The sequence below is a fragment of the Prionailurus bengalensis genome, chromosome D2 (genome assembly GCF_016509475.1).
Source record: "Prionailurus bengalensis isolate Pbe53 chromosome D2, Fcat_Pben_1.1_paternal_pri, whole genome shotgun sequence".
Classification (NCBI taxonomy): Eukaryota; Metazoa; Chordata; class Mammalia; order Carnivora; family Felidae; genus Prionailurus; species Prionailurus bengalensis.
In genome coordinates, this window is record NC_057351.1 from 8,080,639 (window position 1) to 8,091,372 (window position 10,734).

At 44.5% G+C, this 10,734-nt stretch overlaps 1 non-coding gene across 1 annotated transcript; it reads left to right on the plus strand.

Moving 5' to 3' along the window:
* The first annotated feature begins 4,358 nt into the window (after window positions 1-4,358).
* LOC122493613 lies at window positions 4,359-4,461 on the plus strand. Its single transcript, XR_006299970.1, has one exon. It is a non-coding gene; the product is annotated as a U6 spliceosomal RNA (small nuclear RNA).
* The last annotated feature ends 6,273 nt before the right edge of the window (window positions 4,462-10,734 follow it).

Consider the following 10,734-nt stretch of genomic DNA (forward strand, 5'->3'; position numbering starts at 1 on the left):
ATCCTCTCCAGCATCTATAGTCTTCTGTTTTGTTCATTTTAGCCACTCCAACCAGCATGAGGTGGTATCTCAGTGTGTTTTTGATTTGTATTTTCCTATTGAGGAGCGACGTTGAGCATCTTTTCACATGCCTGTTGGCCATCCGGATGTCTTCTTTAGAAGTGTCTATTCATGTTTGCTGCCCATTTCTTCACTGGATTATTTGCCTATCGGGTGTGGAGTTTGATGAGTTCTTTATAGATTTTGGATACTAGCCCTTTGTTTACTATGTCATTTGCAAATATCTTTTCCCATTCTGCAGGTTGCCTAAAACGTATTTTTTAAAAACCCTAAGCTTTTCGGCTTTAAATCGACAAGCTAAAAAGTACAGAAGTATGCCTCACGCTTTTAATATTTTTATATAAATACTTTTTATACCTTAGCACTGCATACGGTAGCAAATATATTGACTATTGTAGTTCTGAGTAACAGTTTATTTTTTGCTAAGAGTTTTACATCAACTATCTCATTTAAAACTTACAAGCTTGTGGGATAGTACCATGGTCATAATCGTTTTATAGGTGAGAAAATTGAGGCACAGAGCCATGAAAGCCAAATTTTCCTCAAATTGCGTAAGTGAAAGAGTCATGATTTTAATCCAGGGAGTCTGACGGCACATATCTGTATAAATGTTCAAATCGCATATAAAAAATTTTAATGCTTATTATTCTTTTGAGAGAGAGAGAGGGGGGGGGGGGGGAAGGGGCAGAGAGAGACAGGGACAGAATCCGAAGCAGGCTCCAGGCTCTGAGCCATCAGCACAGAGCCCCACGTGGGGCTCAAACTCACGAACCTTGAGATCACAACCTGAGCCGAAGTCAGATGCTTAACCGACTGAGCCACCCAGGTGCCCCCGAAGTGGTATATAAATGACAATGGGACCCCATGGAGAAAACCACGTTTGTATTGCCCTAGACCAAAATTACTTGAAAAATTAAGGCAGAAGAGGAGAAAATGTTTTGGGTTTCTTGTTTGTTTGTTTGTTTGTTTGTTTTGGCGGGCGGTGGATTGCTGTGTTTTTTGCGAACCCTAGCCACCAAATTGAGATGAAAAGATAGAACTACCATATGATCCAGCAAACCTACTTTGGAGTCTATATTCAAGGGAATGGAAATTACTCTCTAAAAAAGATATTCCCCTGCGTGTTTGTGGCCTCATTATTCACAGGAGCCGAGACACAAACAACCCAAGTGTCCATTCACAGATGAAGGGATTAACAAAATGTGGTGCGCGCGCACACACACACACACACACACCGGAGTAATATTCAGCCATAAAGAAAGAAGGAAATCCTGCCATTTGCAACAACACGGATGGACCTTGAGAGCATCATGCTAAGTGAAATAAGTCACACAGAGAAAGACAAATATTTCATGATCCCAATTATTTGTGGGACCTACGAACATCAAGCTCATAGAAACAGAGTAGAGTGGTGGTTTCTGGGGAGGGGTCTGAGGTGGGGGGCAGGAGATGTTGTCAAAGGGTATGCACTTGTAACTAAGATGAGTAGATTCTGGGGATTATGACAGCATGGTGACCATAGGTCACGATACCGTATTGTGTACTTAAAAGTTGTTGTGAGAGCTTTAATGTTCTCACCATAACAACAAAATAGCCATTATGTGAGATTAAGGATGTGTTAACCAACCTTATTTGCGGTAAGCATTTCACAATATGCAAGTGTATCAAATCATCACGTTGTATATCTTAAACTTACACAATGTTATATGTCAGTTATATCTCCATAAAGCTGGATGAAAAATTCAGATCAGTGGGAGATTGCCAATCAGGTCAATCATAACACATATGTCATTCCTTTGTCTGAAATACCAGGGTCACTTCTAAGTAAGCACAGAATCTAGCAATCCACTAGCGTATAGACCTTGTAATGTAAAGTTATCGAAAATTCGACAATGTTTCTCCTTTTCTTTGTCTTACCCTTACGTTTACGCAAAGCAAGAAACTCATAACCCCCTAACAGGCTCACTAGGGTGCCATAGTTTCTCAAGCCTAAATATCGCGTTAATGTTTTGTGTAGAACAAGGTAAATAATAACATTAATTTCTAATACAAATCCATGTCAAATGTAAAGCCTTTGGTGAATTTCTTTCAGGAAGTACAATTAGTTTCAGAGAGGTGAAACCAGACTAAAATAATGGCTTTGCCCAAACACCACCATTTATTTGAGGGGGGGGGGGCAGAGGATCTGAAGTGGCTCTGCACTGACAGCAGAGAGCCCAAGGTGGGGCTCTAGCTCACAAACCATGAGATCATGAACTGAGCCAAAGTCGGACGCTTAACCGACGGAGCCACCCAGGTGCCCCAAATCATTTTTTATTATGCTTCTGCGTTATCCCTTTAGTCTATCTCCCTAATGCACTTTAAGTGGCTTGAGAATAGATTCTGTGCCTTTCTAACCTTTTAATCTTTTAAAATCTTTATTTTGCAATAATATAGACTGATGTGAAATTGCAAAAACAGTACAGAAAGTTCCCACGTACTCTTCACTCAGCTTCCCCCAAAGGAGGTATCTTACATAACTCTACTGCACTCTCAAGACCATGAAATTGACCTTGGTACAGTCCACAGAGCTTATTCAGACCTCACAAGGTTTCCAGGCACTCCTGTGTGCGTGTGCGTGCGTGCGTGCGTTGCACGCCATGAAATGTTATCACCTGTGTAGATTGTGTAACCAGCACTACAATCAGCATCTAGAACTGTCCATCGTCACAGAAATTTCCTTCATACTTTCTCTGTATACATAAATACCACTCTTAGTGCTCCCCAACCTTCCTTGAACCTAACCACTGACGACCAGGAATCAGTTCCTTCATCTCTGTGACTTTGTGTGAATGGAATCTGCAGCACGTGACCTTTTAATCCTGGCTTATTTCACTCACTTGAGATCCATCCATACTGTGAACTGTTAACATGTATGAAATTTGTTCCCTTTTGTTGCCAAGTAGCACCCATGATACGGGCCCACCAGTTTATTTAACCATTTACCCACCGAAGGACATCTGGGTTGTTTCCAAGTTCAGGCTTTTACCTGTTTTGTTTTGTTTTTTAATTTTTTTTTCAAAGTTTATTTATTTTTGAGACAGAGAGGGACAGAGCATGAACTGGGGAGGAGCGGAGAGAGAGGGAGACACAGAATCCGAAACAGGCTCCAGGCTCTGAGCTGTCAGCACAGAGCCCGACGCGGGGCTCAAACTCACGGACCGTGAGATCATGACCTGAGCCGAAGTCGGACGCCCAACCGACCAAGCCACCCAGGCGCCCCGGGCTTTTACCTTTTAACTTGTCAGGGCTTAGCAAGGTGACTTGAAGGAAGAAAACGCTCAAGATGGAGTCATTAATTTGAATTAATTGCTAGTCCTACCCAAAGCTGGATCCCATGCTGACACCTGCTGTATACGTTGCCCTAAGGAGAAGTGTCAGTTTCTCTGCGTTTCCATTGACTTGACTGCAGAGTCCTTCACGCCTGTCTTAATCTGATATTTAGAGATCGCAAAACATTGATGTGGTTCTCATTACATTTTAGAGTTCGGATGGGATGTCAGGAATGCTCTGGAGGTGTAGTGAAAACAGATCGCTGGTGTTCACACCTTGACGGTTACGAAACACTCCCCCAGCCAGCGTCGGGGTGCGAGGGGACTTCGGTCTCCTCAAAATCTCCATCAGCATCATCCCGTCTCCCACAGAGCCAAGCCAAATGAAAAGAAGAATGACAATACTACCTAGCAGTCATTAAAAATCTGTGCGAAGCATAAATAAAATAAAAACACCGGTGGTTTTTTTTTTCAGCAACTTGCACCTTTGCCATTTCAAAAAAAGTGTTTTATTCAAACATAGGTGGCACAGCGATCCATTCGTGTCAGCTGCACAACACAATGGTGGGACAGCCCTTAGACAAGGGTCTAGACAACCCTAGACAACCCGCGCTCACAAGCGTAGCCCCCATCTGTCTCCTCGCGACGCTATCGCAATACTGTTGACCCGATTCCCTGTGCTGCGTCTTTTGTTCTCGTGACTTATTCATCCTACTCCTGGAAGCCTGTGTCTCCTGCTCCCCTTCACCCATTTTCCCAACTTCCCACCCCCCTCCCCACGGCAAACTGTCAGCTTGCTCTCTGTATTCGTGGGCCCGTGGCTGGGTCCGTTGGCTCGTTTTTGGTTGGTTTGCTTTGGTTTTTCTTTGTCATTTTAATCTGTGCAGATGGCTTTCCTAACCAAACCTCAGTCCACTGGGCTGAGAAAGCTAACTTATTTGGGACACGATGGGTCTTCATAAGCTTCATCAAAGTAAGCACTTTTAAGTGCTCGCGTGGACAGCCCATAAAGTAAAGTTGGACTCAGAGAAGATTCGCGTCACTTCTGCACAAGGGTGACTTACAAATTCATGAAGCGTTCCATATTTGTTCGATGTTCCCATTGCTAATTTGTATTCTCCCTGAATGAAAGAAGACGTCTCTCCCGATTTCCTGGCCCACCCTCTGTCCATGTAGAGAACACACCGTGAATGAAGCAGAAAGTAAATTGTTTTGTTTTGTTTTTTAAAGATTTTTATTTCTTTTATTTGGAAAAAAAAATTAATATTCTTACCTTTTTTTTTTAAAGTTTATTTATTTATTTTGAATGGGAGAAGGGAGGGAAGGGAGAGGGAGACAGAGCGTTACTCCCCGTGTGGAGCCTGATGCAGGGCTCGAACTCACAACTGTGAGATCATGACTTGAGCCAAAACCAAGAGCCGGCCACTTAACTGACTGAGTCACCCAGGCGCTCCCTGAAGATTTTTATTTTTAAGTAATTTCTACACCCAGTGTGGGGCTTGAATTTATAATCTTGAGAGCAAGAGCGATGTGCTCTACCAACCGAGGCAGCCAGATGCCCAGAAAGTGGAAAGAAATTCACTAGGGAGACTGTAGTAGGATGAATCATGGTCCCCAAACATGTCCTTGGCCTAATCCCAGAAACCTGTGAATGTGTTTGTTACCTTCTAAGCAGAAGAGACTTGGTCCATGTCATTATGTTAGGACACCGGGTTACCTGGGTGGGCCCGATGTAATCACAAAGGTTCCTATAAGAAGAAAGCAAGTGGGGCTCCTGGATGGGTCAGTCAGTTAAGCCTCTCACTCTTGATTTCAGCTCAGGTCCTGATCCCAGGGTGGTGGGATTGAGCCCCACATTGGGCTCCCAGCTGAGCATGAAGCCCGCTTGGGATTCCCTCTCTCCCTCTCTCTGCCCCTCTCTCCACTCTCTTTCTCTCAAAAAGAAGGAGGAGGAGGAGGGGAAGGAGAGGAAGAGGGAGAGAAGAAAAGGCAGCAGCAAGAAGGTCAAAGTCAGACAGAGTACCTTGGAACGACCAGAAGCGGTGCGAGGTTCTCAGAGTCAGGAAATGCAAGGGAAGCAGATTGTCCCCTGAAGTCTTCAGAAAGAGTGCAGCTATCAACACCTTGGTCCTAGCTTTAGCTTTCTGACCCTCAGAACTGCAAGAGAACCAACTTATGTAATTTTATGTCCTTTTTTAATGGTCATTTATTTTTGAGAGAGAGAGACAGAGCACAAGCAGGGGAGGGCACAGAGAGGGAGAGGGAGACACAGAATCCGAAGCAGGCTCCAGGCTCCGAGATGTCCGCACAGAGCCAGATGCGGGCCTCGAACCCACGAACCGCGAGATCATGACCTGGGCCAGAGTCGGACGCTTAACCCACTGAGCCACCCAGGTGCCCCCAAACTTATGTAATTTTAAACCACGAAATTTGTGGTTCTCGGTTACAGTGGCAATAGGAAACTAACATAGAGACGGACTCTCCCATCCTGTGGTTCAATACGACTTAACACCATTATTTATTTAGTAGCCTGTGCAGCAGCTAAAATCATCCATAGTCCCAGTGGAGGATGGCCTACCTTTGGGGAAACAGGGACCTCCACTGGGTCACCAGGGAGAAGGGTAGCCTTAGATTAAAGCAACTGCGGAAGAATTTACGCATGAGGCAGCGAAGCTGGTTGCGGAGATGATGGCTGATTATAGGGGAGGCGCATGTGGTCAGTGCCCTGCCTCCTCCCCTCCTTCAGTATCTGAGCTGAGGCGACAGCATTCCTGAATTAGCCCTCCTTCAGCAAATGCATCCTGCCCTGAGGTAGGTCATCCTATGATTCTTTCTGTTCCTAAATTGCCCTGCCTTTCTCTGGTTTCAAGTAGGTTTGGGAATCGTCTCTTAAATTAAAAGAAAAAGGTTAATTTTGTTTGTGTTCAACCGCAAAAGTAAAATATACTCATCCTAGGTATCTTAGAGAACAGAGACACTAACAAAGAAAATAATAAATAACCAAAATTCTCACCACCCAGAGAAAAACTACTTGGTTAATATTTTGATAGATTTCTTTCTGGTCTTCTTTCTATTCATGTCTGTTTATCACTTAAAAATATTCCGTAAAGATTATTTAGTCGCCTTCATCCTCCCCTTTGAAACTTATTATGGACACGTTAATACGCTGCTATAATGTATATGTAACGACTGGAGAGTATTGTTCTCAGGATGAACTAGAATTTATGTAACCATTTCCCTCACACGGTACTTACGCCGTTTTTGCTCGCCAGGGATGGCCCCTAGAAATAAATTTCCGAACTAAGAATATTTAGTTTTGGAACTAATTGCAAGACTGAATGAGTAAAAGAGAGGGTAATAAGTGGTGACTATCTGGGGGCAAAGAATGAGGAGAACCTTTTCACTTCATGTTACGCGTGTTGAATAAGAGACCATGCTTACCTTCCCCTTGATTTTCTTACTGGAGAAAGAAAAAGGAAGAAAGAGATGTTCTAGAAATGGAGCAATTCCTTAAAAAAAAAAACAAGGGAGACTATTTTTCCCTAGAATATCTAGATGAGCTTATAGACACGTCTCGTGTCGTGTTTTCCCATCACAGAAAGATACGGCGCATGGACAGTTCTCACTGCGGCAAATGGGGAAGTTCTTTTCAAAATCTTCGCCTTTATTAGAAAAGTCTTGTGGGAGGCACCCAGTTGATTTAATCAACGCAATCAGATCAGATCGTATAGCCTTAAAGTGAATTTCTGCTTCAGCTGCCTGTACAGGTTGTTAGACGGAAAACTCCCAGATTTCCTCCTTGCCAAGCGTTGTCGCGGCCAAGCCGGTGGTGAGCAGAGCCTCAGAGCCGGGGCCGGGCGGGTCCGCCTAAACCTGACCTTGCAAACGGGAGCCGCTTAAAAGAGCGCGGTCTGTTGTCAGGATCGCCGGCTTCCAACTCCTCAGATATTTTAACTGAAACGTGAAATAGCACATTTCCCAGTAGTCAGATTTATTGTCAGTCTTCTCCGCCTCAAGCCTACAAATGGTATTCATCCTACAAGAATGGCAACAATAAATACCAACGACATATTAAGTGGCTTCTAGATGCCAGGCACCATGCTGTGCCCTTCGCCCATGATGGTGTTTCCTAGGCTGTACAGCAATCTTGCAAGGAAGGTGTCATTATTCATTTATAGGTAAGAAAAGGGAAAATCAGAAGACCATCCAAGGGCCCGTAGTTGGCGGGAGCAGAGCCGGGATTTGAACCCAGGTCTATCACATTCCACCATTCTCCGTGTCTCTGATAGGTGGGAGTCCGCACTAGGTGAGCCTGTGGCTTGAGTGTTCAGTTGGGATTTCCAGGCTCCACAGCTGAACCTGCACATCCCCGTGCTTACCCCTTAGTGGCCCTGGGAGAAAATTTTGAAGCAACTCGGGGATACCTCGAGTCTTTCAGGATCCCCAATTTTTCCGTCCTTTGCTGGGTATATTACAGGTTTGAAAAAGCAGGAACAAAAATTATTTTGTCTTTATTTTTAAGGACATTTAAGAACTTATTTATAAAGATTCTGGATTTTTTGGGTTTTGTTGTTGTTCGTTTTGATCTATTTGGTGTTTATTGATGTGATTCAGGAGTCTGCGTATTCCCTGTTGGAAAGATAGACTAGGCTTATAACAGACAACCAAATAAACCCTTGGGGAGAATCTTCTAGAATGGAGAGATGTCAACATTAATGACAAGGCCAGGTAGGCTGCTACATCCTGGAAATGGAGAGAATCCCCAAGCAAGAATAAAGAGGAAGGAGAGGCAACTTTTGGACGCAGGGACACTTCCTATTTAGTCCCTTTATAGGGCAACAGGGGATGGTGCTAGGGTGTCCCCTGAAGGCCTGCAGTGTGCCAGGAGGGACCTGGCTCTAGCCTGTTTCCTCTCCCCTCCACCTGTCACCTTTCGTTCCATGTGCGCCTTGCCCGCCTTAGCCCTTATCACGCTGAAGCTGGTCTTAACCATGTGGGCACGCTGTCTCCCTCTTCTGAGCTGATCTGCCGGGACTTTGTCAGCCTCGATATGTTGTATTCCCATAAAGGTGATCACTTTATTTAAAAAATGTTTTTAATGTTTCATTTTCTTTTTGGGAGAGAGACAGAGTGCGAGCAGGGGAGGGGCAGAGAGAGAGGGAGACCCAGAATCCCAAGCAGGCTCCAGGCTCCGAGCCGTCGGCACAGAATCACACGTAATCACAAATGTGTATGTTGTATATCAACTGAGTTATTTCAATGAGTAGAATTATCCAAAAAACAGACTTTTAAAACATGTTATTTTTTCATCCATTTTGACAGGGACAGAGAGAGCAGGGGAGGGGCAGAGAGAATCCCAAGCAGGTTCCGCACTGTCGGCATGGAGCCTGCCGTGGGGCTCGAACTCTCAAACCTTGAAATCATGACCTGATCTGAAATCGAGAATTGGGCTCTTAACCCACTGAGCCACCCAGGTGCCCCCCAAAAATGGACTCAACCATAGAGAATACACTGATGGTCACCAGAGGGGAGGTGGGAGGTGGGAGGTGGGAGGTGGGAGGTGGGAGGTGGGGTGTGTAAGACAGATGATGGAGGTGCACAGGCCTTATGAAAAACAGAGCAATTTCTCATAATTAGGGGAGAAAGGATGTTTGGGGACAAAGGCACTGATTTAGATAGCTCCTGAATTACTTATCTGCCTTCTTGAGTGATTTAATCCCACGTCTGATTGCTACTGGGTTTATTTACCTGTATAGATGTACTCACAAGTCTTAGGTAGTTTTAAGTTCAACATTTACACTTCTTCATCTGCTGATTTCTTTTTAATTTCTTTTTAAGTTTAGTTACTTGTTTTGAGAGAGCGAGAGGGAGAGAGAGAAAGAGAGAGACAGAGGTGCGGGAGGAGGCAGAAAGAGAGGGAGAGAGAGAATCCCAAGCAGACTCTGCACTGTCAGCACAGAGCCCAGTTTGGGACTTGAACCCACCAACCGTGAGATCGTCACCTGAGCCAACATCAAGAGTCAGACGCTCAACCTACTGAGCCACCCAGGCGCCCCTTGCCTGCTGATTTATTACAGACGTGAAAATCCTAAGACCCTCCTTTTTTCGGATGTCATTCTCAAAGTGCCAGACCACCTGCTCCAGTATCCACACACTCTGGATGTGGCTTCAGAGGGAGTCGTGAGTCAGTACTCAGATCAGGGCTATCGGATGCCCTAATTTTCTCGGTAGATGATGTACATGGGAAGAAATAGGCCTTTTTTGCCCACCATCCCGTCTTTAGCCAGATTTCATGTCACCTGGATGACAGATTGACTGTGTATAGATGTCACCAAGTCCCTAGGATTAACAGGGACCTCAGACATGTTCTGGTTTCTACCCTTCACTTTGTTTTGCCAAAATGCTCTCCACCAGGGACCTGGGTCTAGCTAGCTCTCGGATTTTTTTTTTTTTTTTTTTAAATTTTTTTTTTCAACGTTTATTTATTTTTGGGACAGAGAGAGACAGAGCATGAACGGGAGAGGGGCAGAGAGAGAGGGAGACACAGAATCGGAAACAGGCTGCAGGCTCTGAGCCATCAGCCCAGAGCCTGACGTGGGGCTCGAACTCACGGACCGCGAGATCGTGACCTGGCTGAAGTCGGACGCTTAACCGACTGCGCCACCCAGGCGCCCCTCGGATTTTTTTTTTAAATAATTCTTCCACCACAGGTATCTTCCTTTATGAATTGGCAGGCATATATTCAATTTTTGTCAGTTCACTTCGAATTTTTCTTCCTTCTTTGACACACTCCGCAGGAAACCAACTTGATGATAGATAGGACGGATGGGGAATGCTAACATCTAAGGACTTGAAGACAACTGTTGGTTGTTGTTGCTTTCTAACTGCTCAGTGTGCTTGAGAAAATGATTTGGCTATCGCTGGAGCAATTTTGGAAGTTCAAGCCTTTCACCGCTCTGCTCAGACCTCTTTTATCTCTGGGATTGAGTGGCCCCGGACGCTAAACATCTTGATAAACGTCAAAAGGTCCGTTTGTCAGAATATTTTGCAAAATGCCTCCGTGGGTGGCATTAGGTGACTCACGGCACTTTCTTGGCATCGTGCGGACCAAATCCATGTGATCTCATTCTCTAGGCTTAGCTATATTTGTTTGTTAGACGCAACGCAGACTTATGATACTTAATTAATGTTTCAATCCATTTTGAGATGAAAGAAAACTAAACCCACACAAACTATCATTAGCAGCCATAGAAAATGAGCAACCTGCATACTTGTTTCTTTCAACCCCCTTGGTTTTCCCTTATGATATTTTGAAACCTCAAAGAGATCGTGGTTATTATGAGTCATCTTTTTACTACATCTC